The 21896-nt window shown below is 44.4% G+C and overlaps 1 protein-coding gene across 7 annotated transcripts in view; it reads left to right on the forward strand.

Moving 5' to 3' along the window:
• The window catches only part of PLAGL1 (PLAG1 like zinc finger 1), a 108206-nt gene that overhangs the window by 75669 nt on the left and 10641 nt on the right, over positions 1-21896 (forward strand). For 4 of the 7 annotated variants that reach the window (XM_044247340.1, XM_044247347.1, XM_044247331.1 and 1 more), the window contains exons 3-5: positions 2489-2562; positions 6168-6199; positions 10721-10794. The gene's annotated coding sequence lies outside the window, so the exon portion shown is untranslated. Of the gene's footprint in view, positions 1-2488; positions 2563-6167; positions 6200-6985; positions 7087-10720; positions 10795-21896 lie in introns of all 7 variants that reach the window. The other 3 variants (XM_044247354.1, XM_044247363.1, XM_044247372.1) reach the window with 3 other exon arrangements.

Here is a 21896-nt window from a genome sequence, read left to right on the forward strand (position 1 = left end):
ATGCGAGCAGCATGAATGGGGATTGATAGCTCCCTGTACATTACTTTGAATGTAATTACTTATCCAGGCTTCCACTGCAAATACTACATTTTAGGAAAACCTGATTGATCTATTGTTACCTGATTGGTGCTATAGCTTTTTAAAATCTATTCTTTATGGAGAATTATCAAACTTTTTTTTTATTTGTTGAGCAGCCCATCAGCCTCTGAACAGGAGGCATAAAAAAGGGGATAGCATTGTCCTTTCAAAATCTAAGCTCTGTGCTCCAATATTCTTTCCTAAAATTAAATCTCAACACAGTGTTTAGATATTTCCAGCTAGACGAGAAAAGCTTTATATTTGGAGTTCTGTGGACTTTTCACTGGGCCAGAATTAGTGATTGTGATGGAGAAAGCATCCATTTTCGTCATTTATTTCTATGATGTAGTGTTAAATAATGCAAAACAAAACACCCTTTGACAATTTCTTTAACCAGATTGACCATTGCTATGAGCCCCTTATCAAAAGAAGCAAACACCTTCACTCGTCAGTGAAAAGAATAAGGGAAATTTTGAATCTAAAGGACGAACTACTGTGATTTCACAGGACCCCAGAACAAGCCCAGTTTGGGGCTGTTTTCAAGTTAAAGCCTATTTCTTTTTAAACCACAGCTTTAAGTGGGAAATAGTTGTCAACATTCTTTGGGAAACAACATCTTAAAATCATAATGGAAAATTTTAGTAAAGGGGGGTAAGGAAGCACAGAAGTACAGTAACTGGCTAATATTTTACCCTTCATGATATTTTTGTTTTTACCACCAAGATTATTTTTAAAGAAATCTGTTTGGTTGTCTGTTTTTGATTAAAGGTAAGGGTGGAGTATAAAATACAGGTTTACAAGTGTGTGAGCTTTGGTAGGAATCTTGTATAGGGTTGGGGTGTTTGTGTGGGTCATACAAATGTGGTAGATTCAGCAGTTTGCGATTCTGCTGAGATTTCAGATTTCTTATGAAATAGGAAAATTACCGTGGCCTTGATCATCGATAGACTCTTACCCCCATAAGTATTAACTTGCAGATAAGAAGGCAGTAAGCATAGCACTTAGGTTTTATGATTTGGCTGCTCTACTCTCCGTTTCTGGAAGTAATTTCATGTGACATCATACCAAAGTAGGGAGGGGTGGAGGGTGGAAGGAAGTGTAGGAAATCAAACTACACTTTTTCATTTTCTCAGCGAGGCATATCTTTGTCTAGATTGATAGAAGGAACTACATACAGGCCAAGGAAGTAACTTCGGTTAAAAAGCTGTGTTCTTGCTATGCCTGTTGAATCAGATAACTCCAGCTCCATGATCCTCTGTAAAAAAGCCTCGTCTCAGGACCGAAGACTGCTAGAGTCCCCAAGAAGAATCATTTCAAATGGTTTGAGAGTCAGACCTTCACAACAGGCCTGGGAATCAACATATACGAAGTGTTCGTGTTTGCGTTGTGTGTTTATCTCCATCATCAAACTTCCTAGTAAAAAGACACCAGATACTTCCCTCTCAGATGGCTTCCCGTCCATCCAGACTGAGCAAAAAAAGCAGCCCTACTACAGGCTTATCTAGTCATTGCAAGGGAAACATCCTCCTTATTCATTAGATTGAATTACAGGAAAGACTGTTCTGAAATACAGATTTAAAATTACCTTTATTGGGTGTGCTTACTGTCAACAAGTTCTGCCTCAGACCTCTTTTCTCACAGTAGCCTTGTCTTTGGTGGGGGGGTGGGGAACAGGAGTGAAGCGAGTTTTGTTTGTTTTGGTTTTTTGGTTGTGTGTTTGGTTTTTGTTTGCCTGTGTGTGTTTGGGGCCTTTGAATGATCCTTTCTTGCTCCTTAGAATCTCCCCCCCACCCCCACTTCACCTTCAACCCTGCTCAGGGACTGGTTTCCCTTTCCCAAAGGATAGTGTTCGTGTTTGACACTTTTTAAAAGATTCTGATAGTCACCTGATTTCTGCCTGAGGCTGTGAGGTATTTGTACTTGAACTGGGGTCTCTGGAAAATAATTGCAAATCCGCGAGGGCTCCTTGCTTCCCAGATACCCAAGCAAAGCCCTTTACTCAAAGTAATTTATTTAATCCTCGAAAGACTCCTGGGCCGTAGGTACGATTGTTGTCTTCATGTGACAGGCGGGAAGCCGAGGCCGAGGGAGACCGAACAGATTGTGTGAGGTTTCTGAGTGGCTCCAGGGGCACCTGGGAATCTTGGCCTTCGGACACCGAGGCCCATGCCCTTCCCCACACCACTGCCCGGCCCCTCTCAAAGGACGACTGCCGCCAGAACTTGAAGGCGGGTCTCTGGAATGTAGGGATATGGCGCTAGGGCATGTCGACGGGGAGAACTTTTTGATCTTGGCATTCCTGAACTCATATTCTGTATATCAGTGTCTACTTACAGAGCAGGGATGTGGTTTTTCTCAGTGCCCTTTTTTTTTTTTTTAACCTTTTGATTCTTTCCCTCCCTCGCTCTAGTGTTGCTTTCACGTCTGATGTGGCCTCTGTTTCACGTCACATCGAACAGTCCTCTGTACCTCAGACTGACAAAGGTAAGTATGTCTCTGCCGAGCCAGCAGACTTCTGCCCCGTCTGCTCGCCTGCACTCAGGCGTGAGTCTGTATTCTTGTTCTTTCCTCTGGTTTGGCACACACCAAAGCCTTCCACCTTTCCCACAGTAGAGGGGGTTATGTTCCAGAAAATGCTCGCTCTCAGAGAATCTTCATTTGAGGAACTTCAGGCTTTGAAGGAAAAATAGGGTTGAGGGATAGGAAAGCCTGTTTTTCACTCTTTAGAAAAAAACAAGAGAATATGTGAAGAACTGTCATTGATATTTATTTTCATTTATAAATAAGGGATTATTATACAGCTGATTTTTATTTAGCATGACTTGTTTACTGGAAATTTATGAGCTCCCTCTCTTACATTTTAAAAAGATGTTTTAAAATGATCTTGAAAAACAGATAAAATACTAAGGGAAAATTTGGGAGCGTTATCCTCCATTTAGAATCATAGTGAGTCTGCTAGATATGTTATAGTTCAGTTTCTAAATCATCCTCGTAAGACCATAATATGAGGTGATTCTCAGTTTTCATCTCTTCTGTCCAAATCTCCGAAAGTTATGAAATGGGGAAAAAGTGGGCCTCTAAATCCAGTGTTTATCTGAGAGGACTTATGGTTGGCAGGATTACTCAATATTTATCAGAATTTTTTATTTATGATCATTTTCCACCATACATATGGAGATTATAATTTGTTTTAACCACCTATTTCAAAATAGCAACCTCTAATTCCAGCCTTAAATTTCGTATCCAACGTGTTGATGTTTTTTTCCCTGTAACATGTATTAGTTCTCTGTTTAAGAAGCCCGTGCCTTCTTCACCTAACGCCACCCTCCCCTGGATTTGGACCTTCAGTGCTAACTGTTGCTTAACCTTAATTCTTGGCCTCTCTCCATGCTTTTTTTTTTTTTTTTCTTTTTTACAAAATGTCCTTGACTGTAATATGCCATTTTTTTTTATTCCAGTGTTCTGTGTAAGTTTTCTTATATTACATCTTACACTTGAAATTTTTTTCCCCTAAGCTTTTCACTAGATAAGTCACGTCCCAACTTACTTTGCTCTGGGGGCTGACTCCTATAAGGTTATTCACGGCTGCCCGAGGTGGAAAACCAGAGTGAAGAGAATATTAGATATATGGGGGTGTGTGTTTAAATTTCTGTTCTCCAAATGATTCTAACTGAAACTAGTCCAACCATCATATTCAAAGAGAAATATTTAGCAAAATCCCAGAGTGCCAGAATCACTTCTGTACGTCCTTTAGGCCACTTTATGATACCTGGAAGACCATTCTGTGCCAGGCACCATTGTAATCACTTTCTCTAGTTAAACATGATCTTGTTATGTACAGCACAGCGATACTATTACACGATACTATTACACGGCACTGGAATACAGTGGAATAAGGCAAAGGAAGACACATTCTTACACCACTCCTGAGTAAGAAAAGTTGTCATGTAAGAATTATCATTAAAATGTCTTTATTTTCTGACTCCCTGAACAAACAAAAGGCTAAAAATGAAGGCAGTTTAGAGATGAAGGGAGTTGACGGCAGGAAGGGGGTCTTCGTCATATCGGATGGTATTGAATATTGTTAAAGTTAGTAAATAAAGCACATTTCTCTACCAGCATGTTTAAAATAGCACTAGGAGCTATGCATGTTTATACTCTAATGAAGTGTACTTTATTGGGGGAGTCCTTTAATCGATCCATTATGTGGCGTTTACCAAGGTAATTTTTTCCTTTTTGTTTGAGCGCAGGAATTAAAAGTGATTCATAAAACAGATACACTCACAATCAACATGTAAATTAGAACCACATTAAGATGATCACTGTTTTATGTTGTTTCCCTAAAATGGTTCTCCTTGCCGTGTGTTGTCAAGTCTGGAAGAGCACCGGGACAGTGTGGTGAGCTCTGGCGCAGGGAAGATGGAGAACTCCCTGCAAGCTGTTCATTTTATGAACAAACTTCAGGGCACAGCTACTGCATTTATTCTTTTTGTGCACCTTTTTTGGGTTGTTTTTTGTGGTTTTTTTCCCCCCCCAAAGTAATTATGATCATACTGATTCTAACATACACGCTGGATCAGTCTGGGAGCATAGCCCTTACGTCTGCTGTCTGAGGTCTCCTTCTGTAACATAAACCTGAGCACATTGTCTCCTGATGGCAAACGTTTGGTGCTTCTCATGAGTCAGGACTCTTGCTGGCCACTGGCAGAAACTAATGGGAAGGTGGAGAAATCCCCAAGAACCAAGGAACAGGGGCATATTTGCATGTTACAAGAATCCCTCTGACAGCAGCACTGTGATAAGAAGGAAAGGGAACCACTCCAGAAAGACCCTGAGGAATCCAACTGGACCTCAGGGTCCAGTCTGTAGAAAGCCCTCTGCTCTGACCTCACAGATTCAAGCTCCTTACTCACCAGGCCAGTCTCAGGTTTAAGTTAGGCCACATGAAAATGGAATTTTGGCCAATAAGATGGGTTTGGCCTCATCCTCCAGCACACCTCTGCACACTTGTCCTAGAAAATTTTTAGGCACCACAGCCTGCAAAGTAGTCTCCTGCACGTGGAGCCTGTGTTGGGTGACAGAGATTGGGGACAGGCCATGCGAATGTTCATGAGCTGCTTGTTTCTCTCTTCCCTTCTATACCTCACCTATCTGGCATGAGAAGGGAAGCAAGTGTCAACAGAGGCCAGATCCTTATGAGGCCAAAGTGGTTCTACACTGTGGTTGCTTTGCTTTCCCAAACCTTGGCCTGCTTGCCCAACACACCCTCGCCTCCATGTTCCCTGCCCGTGAGTTCTCTTCTCAGGTCCAGTTTCCTACGAAATCCTCATCTTCCCAACAACCAAAGCAGGGAGAGGGCACTGCATTGGCCCGCTCTACCTCTGTGATGGGGCACCTGCTCCTCAGGGAAAGCCTCCTCTCCCAGTTCCATCTTCCCACCAGATGTGCCCCATTGCTGGGCAGACTCGGTGCCTGGGTGGCAGGAGAATGGGGTTCCCTGGTTGCTGATTCTTGTCCATCTGAAGCTCTTCCGGCCAGGGCTCGTTGTTCTGAAAATTCTGATCTCTGCAGAATGGCTGGGAGAGCCGGGCTTGTCTGGATCCCTGTCCAGTTTTCCTCAGGGCTTTTGGAAGTCTCTTCCGAAGGCCTCCAATAGTTAGCCACAGGACTGAAATGGGGTTGACTTTGAGTACGTGTGACTGGCCTCAAAGTATGAGCCCCTCTTCATTGTTTCATTTGGTGCCACAAGGACCTCCCGTTACTGCAACATCTTTGACTGAACAAATTTGTCACGTGAAGGACTCACATCCTCTCTCCTAGCGTAGGACTCTCCTCTTCCCCGAGCTTGTCAGTTTGCTGCACACTCTCATTTCCTTCACATGGAAATGAGCTGACTCTCTCGCTGTCCCAGCTCCCTGCCCCGGAGTCCCGGCCAGGCTTGGGAAGAGGAGTGTCCTTTCTGAGCCCAGCTGCACTGGCCTCCCTCTCTCCTTGTCCTGGTGGACATCCTTACTTTTTTTGGTTTTTAAGCAACTCACAGTCTAAGATAAAGGCCCTAAAGACAGCTTTCTCTGTTTCTCCCTTTCTAGGTGTTTGCATAGGAATCAGAGGAGTTAATCTTGTGAGTAAACTCTCCACATCTGTGCCGGTTTCCTTCCTTCCTCCTCTCTCTGCCCCGGGGCTGTGAGCACAGGACTGCCCCCAGGTCACCAGAGCCTCTGCATAGACGCACTCCTCTCTGCAACAGGGGATGGCCTTTTTTGAAAAACAGTCTGGCACCAGTTGTAGCAGTTGAGGCTGGCCAGTAGCACAGATGCATATGGAGTAGGAAGCTAAGGTTCTTGGCATCTTCCAGAACCAACCCCCCCCCCCCAAGTCTGAACCTCACCACACAACTTCAAGTATGCAGGAAGTCTTCCTTTTTTATTCCCTGTGACTGATTCAGAGTCCAGCCTCCATTCTGCTAACCTACAAGGGAAATTTCATTTCATCTCTCTCCCTTTCCCTCACGGGGTATGACCTTAAACCCAGAGATTTCCACGGCACCTGCCAGGAGAGGGTCTGGCGTGGCCCTTCTGTGTGTCCCAGCACTGGGCTCTGCAGCTCTCTGCCTCAGGACCTGAGTGGAGGTTGAAAACCTCAACCTGGGTGTGGGTTTCCCAGAGCATGGCCCACACCCTGTCCTCCCCAAGGGCTGTGCCCACTGTCCTGGGAGAGAGAGAGCTGTGCAAGGGCCAGAGAGGTGCTTTCTCTCCCCTTCGTGGGCACCCTCTCTTTCTTCCATCTCGGGGGTTGGACAGAATCTCCTCATGGGGTTTAGAGGTTAACAAGGACAGACTGTCTCCGCGGTCATCTGGGCTCAAACATAAGGAATGACAAAGCCTGCCTCCTGTTTTAAACGAGCTAGAAAGAGAAGCTGTTGGGAGGACAAATGGAGCAGCATTCCAGAGTCGTCCTGCCGTGCTGATGTGGAGGCTGTGAAGAAGGCAAAACACAGCCCAAACAGTGGTAACTACGGAAGTTACGGAAAGAGGGGGCCGGTACACTCACAGAATCCGTATAGCTGAGTCAGTGAGAAAAATCTAGTGTGACCCCAGAGTTTCTGACTTGGGAGAGTCTGGGGAATGACACAGTGGAGAGATTGCCCTATTGGTAACATGGCCGCTCCCACCACGGGCTCTGGATGCCAACTCCACTGCCTGCTGGTCACGTGCCCACGGGCAGAGTACTTCTAAGCCTCAGTTTCTCCATCAGTAAAATGGCGCTAATAGCACCTACTCATATGGTTGTTAAGGGTGCGTTAAGTGATTAAAATGGCCACAACCTGTGAGCATCCAGGATATATTAGCAACTGGTACCTAGTGGAGCCAGTAGCTAAAACTGGTATTGCTGGAGGGGCCCTTGCTTTAGAAGAGGCAGTTTTCAGGGCTGTGAGATATCCAGGCAGAGAGGTAGCAGCCGGATTCATCTGGAATTTGCAAGAAAGTTCAGGTTTGAAGATGGAGATTGGGGAGGCCTCTGATTTCAAGGAGGAGTTGAAAGCCTGAGTCAAGAGTGGGGTCCCCAGCGATCGTGTGTGAAGGTAGATGGCCAGCTGTCAGGCCTGCACCGGTATTCAATTTTTGAGGGACCCTTTGCAGCTCACTCCTCCGTGACCTCTTTAAACTGACTTTGTTGTTTTGAGATAAATGTGAATATCCCACTTAAGGTCTCTACTTCAGGGGAATAATCTCATTGTTTACTCAGCAAAGTAGGAGTGGGGTGTCTGTTATCTCCTGTATCTAGTGGGCTCCTTTCCGTCTGGAATTACAGTCTTCAGAAAATAGAATAAATTAAAAAACTCATTTGAAAAGCTTTTCAAACACAAACCTTACCCATCTTCAAGCTAGAGGAGGAAGAAATCCCAGCATGTGGAGCTTGCCCAACTCTTTCCCACTCAGATCATTAGAAATAAAAAAGTCAGTTTGAAGAATTGACTTAAGAAAACTCAGGAGTAGCCAGAAGTGAATGAGCTGAAGCTGGAGGGAAATCCCTTTGTTTAATTTGGGTTTCGGTGCATGCCCAGCAGGCAGCTGAACCAGTACCTTCAAAGAGAAAAGGACATATTCTTAAATGTGGTCCTCAGAAGCAGTTGCCTCGAAAGACGGACTGTGCCCGAAAAGATGCATTCTAGAAACCATATGCTCTAGATTTAGGAGATTTCGCTGTTTGTCATCAGTGAATGAGCAAACACAAACAGATCATTCCCCTGCAAATTCTCCCTCTTAAACAATTAACTCTAATCTGTTTACTGTGTGCCAATCCCCATTCCTAGAAAATGTGACTTTTCTTGCTACTCTGGAGCTCAGAAATACGTGTATTTAGGAGTGTTTAATGTTATAGGGTCATTTTTGCCATATATATATATATGCCATATATATATATATCCATATATATCTATATATGGATATACATATCCATATATGTATATGGCAAAAATGACCCTATAACACCTATATATGTATATAACAAAGATTATATACACACACACGTACACACACACACACACACACATATATATACATATATATGTACATATTTGTATATGTTTACATTTGAAAGATTAAAACCTTTTCTTCTGATTCTGAAAATCTGAATTCTAACTTGAAATGCAGTGTGCAAAGAGCGTCCTGTCAAACTTAGATGTGTTCTTTTCCCCCTCTCTTCTCTGCTTGGCTACACTGTTGCACAGTGCACACGGTTTTCCCCAGGGCCACGCATGCTTGCAGGTTCTCTGTTGCATTGTTAACTCTGGGAGCGTTACTGGTCTGAGATGGCAGGTGGGAGAGGCGGAGGAACTTGGCCTCCTCCCTGCCAGAGTTCTCCTCTTTCACTGGTGCTGCTTACATTGAACAGCTTAAGAATAAGCTCCTGTGTGAGCCCTCGGAGGCCAAGGAGTATTGTTGGGTTCAGAAAGGAATTGCTTTCTTTTAGTGATAATTTGAATATTTTGACAATGAAGCTAAGCTACTCCACTGCCTGGTTTGCGTACTTCATGTCATGTGCACCCTTTCTCGTGAAGCAGGAGAGAGTTCCCGCCTCTCTGAATTCATAAATTGGTATTGTCCGTTGGTGAGATGCGTAAGAGCAAAAGAAGAATCATCCAGAAGGCTTTTACTCTCTTGGTTCAATGTTTTTTAAAGTGCTTTAAAAACAACAACAACAACAACAGCAACAACTAATACAGGCCTTTGGAGGCTACCCAATAACTAAAGCACCATGATAGATGTTGGGTATTTGGAGAAGAGGGCTGGGCCATGAGACGATTCGTGAAGTGTTTATACATGCAAAACAAAATCTCTGGTTGCTTCAGAAATCCTACTTACCTCCAGTTTTAACCCTCCAGGGTTTTTCCTGAATTGCGATGGGTTATTTTAAAAACTTAGTTGTCTAAAATGATCTTAATTTTTCAATTTTTAAAAAAGATTTTATTTATTTATTTGACAGAGATCACAAGTAGGCGGAGAGGCAGGCAGAGAGAGAGGGAGAGGGAAGCAGGCTCCCTGCTGAGCTGAGAGCCCGATGCAAGACTCGATCCCAGGACCCTGGGATCATGACCTGAGCCGAAGGCAAGGCTTTAAGCCACTGAGCCACCCAGGCACCCCTAATTTTCCATTTTTAAGTTAAAAGGATGTTCTCCTGCAAAATAAACGGGCAGAGCCTTTTTTTGATCAAACTAAGAGAAGGAAATAGGCAACCAAGTGAGGAAATCACGTAGGTGAGATAGGATTGTCTTTGTTTGTTAGTGTTGGTCTATTAAGATTTATCTTTGTGCTCCCAGGGCCAGAGTGATACGCTGCGAGGCTGTGCTGTTTGCACTGTGGCCTAGGAGTCTGTATTCTTTAAAAGAAATTCTCTGGCAATTCTAGTGCAGAGCCAGCTTTGGTGACCACTGGACTGTGGGTTCAGTTTAGAGGTCTCAGCCTTTTCCCCCTGCACATCTGGTGAATCTATATGTTTCTTTGAAGGTCTTGTTGAAAATGAATGCCTACTGGTTCTTGCTGCCTTTTCTCATTTGAGAATTTGTTTCAGATTCTGTCATTGCATAGATTTGCATACCTGTTTTATGGTATTCTAATATTGTTCATTTAAAAAAAAATCATTTCCTCTGTGTGCTATTTTGAATATTTTCTATAAACAATTTCATGGTTTTTGGCCCTCCCCCCCAACCTGGCAGAAAGCAGGGGAAAACTTCAGGGTTTTTCTAATCTAGTTGCAAGTAGGAAAAGAGATGTAATAGAAATTCTTAAAGATCTTCCTGGGCAAGATGACGTCGGATTGAAAATCCTTTAAGTTACTGCATTATGAACTTTATCATACCTTTTAAATATATCAGATCTAAATGTTTAAGACTTTTGCCATCTGGTAGATCAGAGACATTTAAAAATTAATGGTGGTGTGGCTATGGAGGTATCCTACTACAGGACTGTAAAGTTTAAAACTGGTCTGTCATCCATGAAAATGCCTGGAAGGGTGGTCAGAAATCTCTAGACAGGATCAGGTGTGCGTATGTGCTCCCGAAGGGAAGCTGAGGCTGCAGCCTGGTGGGGGGAACGCTGCCCCAGCTTCGTTCACTGAAGGCATGCAAGATCTCTTCCTACAGGTTTGACTCCTCAGACAAGCTCCTGAGAGGACTCCACGACCACCCGGAAGCTGGTGTTTCCTGTCACCCAGCAGGTATGTAAACGGTGGTAGCGTCTTCAGACTATTGCCGTCCAGGTGCGTGTATGACCAGTCACTTGGAAGCACAAGGAACAGTCAGTCCGGTTGGGCAGGAGGTTCCAGGGCCTTCCCAGAGGTTCTATTAGAGAAGAAATACACTTCCCCCTCATACTGCCAACTATCTTCGAACAGCATTCTTCTAACTTTTCTTTTTTCGAAACTTGAGTATGCTCTTCAACCCAGGGTATCAGAGGCTCCCCCTGGCAACCTTTCTGTCGTCTGCTGGCCACCACCCACAGCCAGAGGTGACAGAGCGCTCTGTGGACTTTTCTGCAGGCTCCCTGTCCGTTCAAATGTTTTCAAGCCTCCCTGACACACCTGGTGTGCCTGAGCTGCAGAGAGGGTGTCTTCCTCTCTCTGGCACGTGTTGGCTGCCCAGCCTGAGGAGGACGCTGGTCAGGGGCCAGTCGTACCAGGGCATCCAGCCACGGAATCTGAGGCTGTCTTTGGAAATACTGTAGTCAGAGCTGAAGCCCAGGGCTCGTGCAGACGGTGTACCTAGGAAGGATGGCTGGGTACGGGTGGGAAGAGCCCACAGTTCAGATCACCCGGGTTTGGCCTCTGGCCGTTTTCGTCATCACCAGTGACGCTGATGCTCGCGGGGCCCTCCCTGGGTGCCACCGTGCTTTGCACAGAGCAGCACTTGCAGCCTCTTCTCTGTCAGTTCCAATGGACAGGGAGCATCCGTCTCGACACCTCAGTCTCCTCATCTGTCGGATGGGGATGAAGATGCCTCTCTCTCTGACAGGGCCTCAGAGGGCTTAATGAGACTGTCATTGTGCTAAATAGCCTTTGAATGCCCTTTGAAATACAGTCGGACTAAAAAACATATTGATGTTTGGCCAAGACATTGAAATTCATCCCGACATGGCCAGTCTGTCTAGTAGGAACGGAGAAAGGCAGAGCAGCTCCCGTGAAGCAGGAAAGGGGGTCTTGCCCTTGTGTCTTCTGTTTCCTATATGACAGACGTTGGAAGGCTAAGTGTGATAACTGGGAAGAGCCTGGACTGTGTCAGCTCTGTGTGGCTGGTGAGTCCATGGGCCGGGAGCAGGTAGGGGGTGGCTGCCACACCAGGTCGTGTTGGTCTCGGGAGCTGAACCGGACAAGCCCAGGTAGTATGGCCAGTCCGGTGGCTAGGCTAGCCCGAAAGGAGGAGCTACTTGGGACATCGCTATAGGCTACTGGGAAGGAGCAGCAGGCATGCGGCGGGGGAAATGGGGCTCATTGTGAGCAAGGTGCCTGGCCTCCAGGGCGCCGGGAGCACAGACCCGCACAGTGAGGCCCCCGGGCTGGGCTGTGGGGTGGACCACACATGTGGCTCGCCAGCACAGCTACTTAGAGAGCTCACATTCCTCCCCATTGAGCCGGGTATGATTGTAATGGTTTGTTAAACAAACAAAGGACCTAAAGCTGTGAATGGAGGGAGAGAAAAGACTGGAGGTGAAAAGGAGATGCGGCCCTGCTTGCCAGTGTTCCTCTCTTCTGAAGCTTTTGCCTCCATTTCCCCCGGCATTCCTTTCTGCCTTTCAGTGAAGCCAGTGCGGGAACTGGGACAAGTTGCCTTGTCTTTCCAGTGCCTTTGCTTTTTAAAATGGAAACTGATGAAATGTGTAACATCTTAAAAAGAAAAAAAAATTTACAACTGGAGTCACTTTGAAGGACCAGTGAGACGTATTTTTATATTTCAACTGAAGTATTCCTGCGTGAACCATTTGCTCTGCGTCATTTGGATCTATGGGACGTGGCATGGAAAGGCAAAGAGAACATTCTTGCTCCAACACTGTGTGGTCATTTGTCTGATAAATAGGGCGTGTGCTCTCCGAGGTGGGCAGCCGTGCTTCCGGAAGAAGGGCAGTGAACACAGGCACAGGCACAGCCATTTTACCTTTTTCTGTTAAGTATGTACACAGTTCATAGGACAGTGACTTCTGGGTGCTCATTTGGTGAAAAAGCTTAGGGAAAGAAAGAGTTGAAGCTGTCCTTTACCAATTGCCAGTTATATTCGTGGCCATTTGGGTAATCAGATTTTGGATCTCAGGCTCATTGCATGTAAAAAACAACCATGGAGAATTTTAGAGCAGCATCTTTCAATCTGCGGTTCCCTCTGGGTCCAGGAGTTGTCCCTGGGGGAGAGGGTAAGTGTGTGCTGTGCATGCTTGTGACTTTTGTCCTGTGTGAAGGAATCTGTTGATGGAAGCATCCTGGCTGTCACTGGTCCTCATGCCCTCTGGGACAGCCCTGCCTCCTCTCCAGGCCCGTCTCCTGCTCCTCCCCTTAGCCTCACAGCTGCCTTCAAGCAGCCTTTGCCCATGGGACACCACAGGCTGCCCTGTGCTGCTCTGTCCCTCCCTCTGCCTGAAGTCCCCCTCACCCACCTGCTACGCGCCGCACCTTGGTGGCTGGTGTCAGATTTTTAGAAAGGAAGAGCAGAAGTCCTCTCTCATTCTGCCACTCCGAGATACTTTGCTGACAACAGTGTTATCTGTTTGAAGGCCTTTTTCTATTTATTTAGAGACACTGTTGTTTCGGAACCAAACCGTCCGTCAGGGTCTTCAGCACCTTTTTCAAACCTCCTGTAGCTTTTATGTTTCCCTCAAGAGATTTTTAACTCCTGAATCTGGCTTCCCATCATTAGGGTGACTGGTCTGCTTTTTTTCTTTTTTTTTTTTCAGTTGAACCTTTACCCTCACACGCTTCCTGGGAAGGAACCAGGCTTTTCTTTTCCCTAGAATGGTAACTGTATTAGGACAATAGGCCCTGCCACTAATTAGGTAAGTTTTGGTTCCTCCGTGCCCTACTCTTAGAGACCTGGAAACAGAGATCACGGGCTCTGAGCTATGGAAGCATAGCCTAGAAGGGCTTAAAGGCCAGCCATGAGGGTTTGTTGGGAGGGAGGAGGGGGATCTAGTTTCAGCTGTCACAAAAGGATAGCCTCCATCACTGAATTTATGACTGGAAAATCTTCTCCTCGTACCAGAGGCTCTCGTGTGGGTTTCAGGACTGCTGTCCACCCCTCTCACCCACCATGATACCACCATGATATAGAGGCCATGAATGGTCTCCTTGAGACCGGGTCTGTTCCGTCTCAGCTTGACAACCAGCCCTGGACTTCACCCTTGCCTCTCTGGATGCACATGCCTGCTTTGCTTGTTTGTGGACATTTGATATTTCTTCTGGAATGTCCTAAAACGATCACGTACATGGTGTGGAGAGGAAGGGAGCAGAAGTTTTCAGCATCATGCAGAGGGACCCGTTCTAGGGCAGTGTTTTGGCCCTAGCTGGGGAGGCCCGAGCAGGGTAAGCCCCTCTGCTTCCACTCTGTTTGTGTGGGGGGGGGGGTGCTGCTTACACACCTGCTTCAGGGAGGAGCCCCTGCCGGGATGGAGCCTGGCTACCCGCCCCAGGCAGTAGTCCTTTCCCCTGGGTAGTGTGGCTTCTCTTGGTCTTCTATGGCTTTCTGAGGCTCATGTTCCTGGGTTTCTGCCTTTTCTGCTAATTCTTAGGGCTTCCTCTGGTTTGTTGAGACAGAAGTCCAGGAGCGCTCTCTCCTTATTTCTACCTGTTCTCCTCCTACCTTCCCCACCCCATTCCACGTAGACTCAGAGTGGTTTGCCTGAACTATTAAATAGATCAGATAGATCTTCAGTCTGCTAAACACAACTGTAACAAAGGAGGGTTCCCCACCTGTAGAAAAGCCTACTTTCTCCTAGAAAACTAGACTGGGCAGCCAAACAGGGGTTTTGAGCTGTTGGGGTCCTGTTTTATACAGTAACCATCTAGAAATTATTTTGAAGCCTCACATTTTTTAATGCAAATTCTCATTTTGCTTATTTTTGTTGCCATAGACTTGTCACTACTCTCTCTTACCCAAGAAAAGTGGAGGAATTTAGCAGCAGAAAGCTTCTTCTGCTTTTGGAACCTCTAAGAATTACTTGTCCCCACAAGCCTGCTTCCGCCCTGTTCCACAATGCAGAATAGATGTCCTGAGGGAAAATCGATTTAGCTACAGCCTGCCATAAAGAAAACAAATTCCTCCTCACCCCCAGGACAACCCACTTTACCAAACGATGCTGGAAAGGACAAACATTGGTGATCAAAGTTGAGTATGTGGGCTTAATGCAGGATCTGAGGCCACCCAGGTAGAGTTCCAAGTAATGTACAGAGTCACTTACAGAAGCCAGATTCAGAACGGTATCCATGTTCCTGTAGCCAAAGGGTGTCATTCTTTGTGTTTGGTCTAGAAAAGAGCCTCAGCTTCTCCTTTATGGCGTAGGTGTCCTCACTGGCCTCTGTGTCCATTAGGCACCATTAGATTGAAGAGGTCTGGAACCAGACCTCGCCTGGGCAGAGCGCACAGACTGAAATCCAAGCCACGCAGAGAGCATTACGCGGCCCTGCACGAGGATGACAGGTCTAAAATGGAGCTCCTTGTGCGCCGTTCAGCTGGACTTCTCTTCCAGGACTCCTTCCGTTCCTCCTCCGCCACCACAGATACCTCTTTCCTGTGACCTAACCTAAGTCCTCATCCAACTAGACTTTACGAAGTGTCCTTTCAGCCTGCCTGCTTTTCTTTCCAGGTCGCTGTTACCCCTTCAGACACGCGGCAGAAGCTAGGTGGTCTTGCTGCCTCTCGTCTCCCCACGCTCTGCTAAATCGTCTTCCACGTCTTTGCTGTCGTTATGGTCACTAAGTCGGACCTGATGACAAGTCCGGTGCTTCTCATGGATTTGTGTTGCCCAGCGCCTTGGTATCAGTCCTGGGTTGTCCTTGCTTCTTCTGGTTTGCCTCCTCTCTGTTTTCTTCATAGATTCCTGTGCTTATGCCCTTCCCAGTGTTTCTTCCGTTCCTGTGGAGACAGTGTTTTGCTGGCCTTCTCTCCTTCCTTCTACCTCTTCTCCTTCCGCCTCCTTCGCGCCACACTAACTCATAAACTCATAGTGGCTAGCTTGACTAAATAGGTCAGTCAACTGCTAAAGGATTACAGCAACAAAACCCACCTTACCCTAGTAGAATGAAGCAGTCTTATATCCCTGAACCTTCATGATTTGGCCTTTGCCTCCTTTTCTGGCCTCTTTGTCCGCAGTGCCCCATATTTGCAGAATAATCCAGTCATACTGAACTACTCGTTTTTAAGTATCCTATGCTGATTCATTCCCTCAGCCTGAAATAGACCACCTCCCCACTTAAGCACCTGGTAAACTTGCAGGCTTAGCTTTAACGTTGGCTTCTCCATGAACCGTCTCAATCTCTCAAGCAAGCTCTCAAGCAAGAGATGACCACACTTTAGACAGCTGTATCCTTTATCCACCTTGCATTCTGATCATTCCTTTCACTTTTTATCAGGCATAAATCTTCATAGAGGGATTTAATTATATCGTATCTTTTAATCCCTAAGGAAGAGCATCTTTGAAGGTCTGTCGATGATTCCAGTCTTGTATATTGTCTGTCTTACTTTCATGAGGCATTACTTGGTCTTGCCTGACTATCTAGTATTTTGCCAGTGGGGTTGGCTTAAAAACTGAATTTCATCCCAGTGTGTTTTTGTGGGAGGGTGGACGGCTGTTAAAAAAAATTAAACAGGACATGTCAGATGTGATATGTGACAAAAGGAAAAAAAAGGCAGTCCCATAGAGTAGAAAAGTATAGGGAAATTGTTTTAATGATGGACCAAGAAATCTCACTTGTATAAAATTGTGCATATTTTCACCTGTGTATTAGTGATCTGAGTTTCCCTTTCTGTGAAACTCCTTTTTAATTTTTATTCTTGCCTTAAGTTTTAAAGTTTTATTTTAAACATTAAGACTAAATCTGTCTAGAATTTTTATATGTGGTGCATGATGGGAATCCAGCTCCCTTATTTTCCACATGGATAACCAATTATTAAGTGGTCTATTCCCACCCCAGTGATTGCTGTCCAAGCCCTGTCATATGTTGTTTCCATACAAGGGTGGGTCTGTTTCTTGGCTATTCATTCTACTCCATTGGTCCACTTGTCTAATCCTGTGCCTCAGTATGTCATACCGCCTGAATTATGATGAGCTTTAAAAACAAAAGCAATAACAACAAAACAACCTTATCCACTATCTCTTAAGTTTTTCTTCTTTGGGAGATACCATGGTCTGTTGGTATAATGATGAGTATGATCCAGTAGGACTAGGAAGTTCTTGACTATTCTTGGACTTTTCCTTTTCCATATAAAATTTGGAATGATCAGGGTTCTAACAAAGAACCCTGTTGAATTTTTATTAGCACTTCATTGAATTAATATGTAAATATGGAAAGAACTGACAGTGTTATAGTAATTTCATCTGTATTTCCATATTCATGATCATGGTATATTTTCCCATTTACTTAGGTCTCCTATAATGTCTTTCAGTATAGTTTTGAAATTGCTCCATAAATATATGGTACCTTTGTGGTTAGATTTGTTCCTAGATATCTTCGTTTTATGGCAAATATATATTGTATTTTAAATTATATTTCTGTTTGCTGGCATTTAGAAATACAGTTGATTTTGTATTTTGATTTTTATAACTAAATATCTTGCCAAGCTGTTAGCCTGTGTGTGGATTCTTTGGTTTTCTGTGTAGACAGTCATTATAAATAATGAAAGATCTCTTGTATTCCAATTTTATGTCTTTCATCTCTTTATAACTTTATTGTAAGTCCATTCTATTACAAAATGTTTAATAAGGTGTAGTGTTTAATAGGTAACTTTATCATATAATAAAGATAGCTGTTTGAGTAATTTAAAAATTGATCTCCTCTTTTATATTATTTTGTCTAAATGTGCATTTTTTGGACATTGAACCTATGAATGAATTTGTTGTTAGTCTCTGGGTTATATTAGCGGTTTATAAAAGGTTCTTCGTGGTATTAATCACTAGTGAGCATTAAGAGGATCAAATATGTAAAAATAGCAGATACCCTCAAAAGAAGCCACACTGGCAAACATAAAGGTGCCTAAGAATCATCAGATGAGTTTCTGCAAATTCTTAGACGCGCCCCAGCAAATTGCACTCAAATCCCTGCCCCTGCCCCTGGGTCTTGTCCTTGCAACTGCCTTTTCTGTTTTCTTAAAAATATCTCTGTGTGTGTTTTATAGTCCTTTTAGGGATCTCTCTCCCTCGCTCTCTGTCTCACATTTATAGTTGTTTTTGAAGTTCTCTTTTTCTCCATAGTTGCTTTCTTCTGACTTCTGGTGATCCTCAGCTGTCTGCTGACTTATGAGTGGAGCCATTAAAAAGCTGATGGAAGCTTTGTATACTTAAATAGGGCTTGGTTGTGGGTTAATGCAGGTACACCTGGGGACTGCCATTTGTCCTTGTAATTAGCTCTTTACTCTTGGGCTGGTCAGCTTTCCCAGAGAAGTCTCCTGGAGGGGATGGGCCTGTTGCCTGGGTTCCGATAGCGAGAGAGGGCCGGTATACAACCTTCCACGGAAGTCCCTCTGTTTCAGCAGGGTGTACTGCCCTCAGACGCCCCACTAGGAGGGGGTCAGAGGGCTGAATGCTTCACCAGCAGTCCTTTCAACTCTAGGTTCTTATACCCACTCTCTCCTCCCCTCCAGAGTTACCTAGTGCCCACATTTCTGAGTCTCTTGATGGGTTCCACAGGGTAAATCAGGTCGCCCTGTAGCTTTTCATTACTGGCTTAGATTTGAGCTTTCTGAGGACTGAGAAGCCAGTTACTGCTTGTTTCCCTGCTTTCCAGCTCCCAACATTTTATTGCCATTTTCTCCTCTTCGGGTGTGTTTTAGAAAAATCTCATTAGTACTGTTTTAGTGGCGTTTCAGAAGAGACTGGAGCCACATACTTTTCTTCAATTGCCATCTTTAACTAGATTGTACCCAACTATCTGTCAATAGAAGGTTCACACCCTGTCCTCATTGACATTTTCTGTCTAGTGCCTAGATTTGATGTTCTAAAGCTGTGGTGTAATCAGCCAGAGAGCTTTCTTGTTACTTTGGTCTCGGAATATTAGATACATAAGTCACTTGGGCTTTCTTGTTTATTTCAGGCCTTGTTTCCAAGAAAATAAGAGCTGAGTCACTGAGTTAACAAAGTTAAGTCTCTCAAGGTAACGGTTTAAAAGTCAGCAGGCAGCAAACCTGATTTGAACAGGTGGTGGGGGAATTGCTCGGGGTGGTGGGTGGCGTCCCCCCACCAAGTGTGGAACGCAGGGGCAGTCAGTGCTTCCCACCATGGAGAACACAGGGTCTCAGATCTCTTAAGGTGGAGCTGTCTAAAAGGCTGTTGAATAAGTAGTTCTGGAGGGAACACGGAAGAGCTTTCTGTGGAGATAGATTTTCACCAAACCAATTTTGCTCTTTCTTATTTAGCCGTGCTTTTTAGTGAGCTACTTTCATCTCCATCACAATCTCCTTAGCCCAAGCCCCCCTGGGTTTCAGCTGGATTTCTAATTGCTTCCTCCTGGGTTTACCATCTCCCCAAGCAGACAGGAGCTCCTTTGCCTCGGAGTGACAGGGAGAAGGAAGAGTTGCCAGGTGGGCAGGGGTGGCAGGACACTGTAGGAAGGGGCACTGTGTGGAAAACACAGAGACGTGACAGAACATGGCACATTAAGAAAATAGCAAGTGGGTTGACCTGCAGCCTTGGTTGCCATTGGGCCTTTGTAGGAAAGAGATGCACAGACATAACAGGGTGTCTCGCCTTGTGGATCCAGCTTAAGAGTTCATCCCAGGTGTTAGTGGATTTCAGTGATGGTGTCTTAGTACTTTATTGAGGATAAATACACACATGCAGACATTTTTCAGATACAAGATTTTTTGAGGTGCTGACAAGTGACCCCCCCTATGATTTAGAGGGTACTTTACCCTCTAGGCAGAAGGTAGGCCTATCTTACATGATAGTTGTCATCTGTAGCCATATATTTTAATCTATTTTTTACATTTTTAAATTTTTTATGCAATCTCTGTGCCTACCCTGGGACGCCTACTCATGACCCCGAGACCCGCAGTTGCACGCTCCACCGACATGAGCCAGCCGGGCGCCGCGGCTCCCCTCCTCCCCCGTGTACTCATATTTGAAATGAAATTTGTACAAGTTGTTTACTGCTTAAATTTCAGAAGAACATGATTATAGAAACTTTTTTGGTTTTTCTTTTACTCTAACCTGATAAAATGCAATGATTGTGACACAAAATATATGGCCTATAGATTAGGAAATATCAATGACTTTGTGAACACACAGAGTTGATGGCACCTAGAGGGTTTTTGTTTTTGTTTTTGTTTTCTGTTTTCATCTAAGACAGTGGCCTTTAACCTGTTTGAGTCTTGGACTCCTTAGCAAATCTGAAACAAGCTTTGGTCCAAGAACTCCAATATTCATACCTCCTAATGTTGCACAGAATTTCAGAGAATTCACAGCCACTTATGAACCCCTGCTCTAAGTTAAGAGTGAAAACCTAGCCACAGCCATCTGGTAAGGTACTTATCAAGGTCTCACATCTGTCATCCTCAACCAAGTTAGTCCTGCCCCAGGAGCACCTGTTTTGCTGATTAGACATACACTGAGTCCCAAATCATCTGCCACACTCACTCAGATACGATACCTACCAAATTTTTCAATGCATATGTGTAATAAGAAACAACTGCCTCGAGGTTCTGAGAAACATCATCTTTACCTTGCTGATGTTTCTGGATAGTTTTGTTGATGTTAGAAACTTGCTACTAATGTCCTCCAAAGAACTGATACTAAGAGAAGCACCCTCTTCTAGGGGGCTCCTAGAGCCAAATAAGCAATGAACTTACCCACCGTGCTCCGTGATTGACTGTTTCATATTTTGTGAGTCTAAGAAGTAAACAGAAACTTGATAGAGGCCCTTTTAAAACTGGCTTTTAACATATTTATAGAAAAACAATCCCAAGTTATGGGAGTATGAGACACAGGGAAATGTTTGGAGCAGAACCTTCTTATCTATAAGGAATGGTGATGAATGGAGTCAAAAAAATCTTAGAGTACCAACGTTGGAAGATTAAAAATGGAAACTCAGTTTCCTATCAGAAACGGGCCTTGCATTGTGTCACTGGGCACAATGGAAATAGAAGCCAGAAGTCATGGTTTATTTTGAGAATGCTGTAGCACATTTGTCGTTCCCCATTAGCTGATTGTGTTACGCAGCACTGGGGACATCCTAGAACTACACTTGTGCTCTGACCTCTACCATCATATACCCCCGCTCTCAGGGCACACAGCCTTTCCTAGCTGTCGCCATATATATATGTTCTTATTCCAATCTGATCCTCACTCATCCCCAAAATAATCAGTATGAACAGAATGAAGCAGATGGCACAAGCCTTCTTTGGCGTACTGGCAGATCTGTATCACTCACTCAGTATTTTTAGAATCAAGGGGATTGAAAATTATGTCCCGAGATGTTTTGGGGGAACACTTACTATCTTTCCCCGGTGACAGGTGTTAAAATATTACCGTATTTAAGACTCAAATGCAATCTGTATGTCACAGAATAGACTGATTATCATCAGGACCATCCCTTTGTCAGTTCTCGGTTAGGATTGTTGGTGGTCTGCCAGATCATAGAAAGTTAATCATGAGTCTGTTTTAAGGATGTGGCCAGAAAGCTCATCAGGTTTCAACTAAAGATGGGAATCGGCGGCAGCCAGCCAGTGCTGGTCATGTACGTGGTGATGGGGGATGTTGTATTATCCACACCGTTTATTTTTTTAAAAACAGCTGAGCTTTGATCCTCAGCCACAATGAATTTATAGTCTGTTGAGACAGACTATTTTTATAGGAGTCTGTGATAATATCATGAAAACAGTGTAAATATTTATATTTGAATGTCCACATTAATGAAATACACAGTTATGGTGAATGGAACCTTAAAACCATTTGTGAATTTGAATTCATCATTAAAAAAGACTTCCTGAAGAAATTAAAGAGTGTTCATTTTCAGATTAATTCAATTCAGCATCTGAGGACCAACTTTGCACTTAGTGTTGGGCTAGGTGTATTTAACACACAGACCTAAAACACATGAAGTTTTGGGAAAAGACATTCATGAAATAAGTGAGA

This window comes from Neovison vison, chromosome 1 (assembly GCF_020171115.1).
Source record: "Neovison vison isolate M4711 chromosome 1, ASM_NN_V1, whole genome shotgun sequence".
In the NCBI taxonomy this organism is placed as follows: domain Eukaryota; kingdom Metazoa; phylum Chordata; class Mammalia; order Carnivora; family Mustelidae; genus Neogale; species Neogale vison.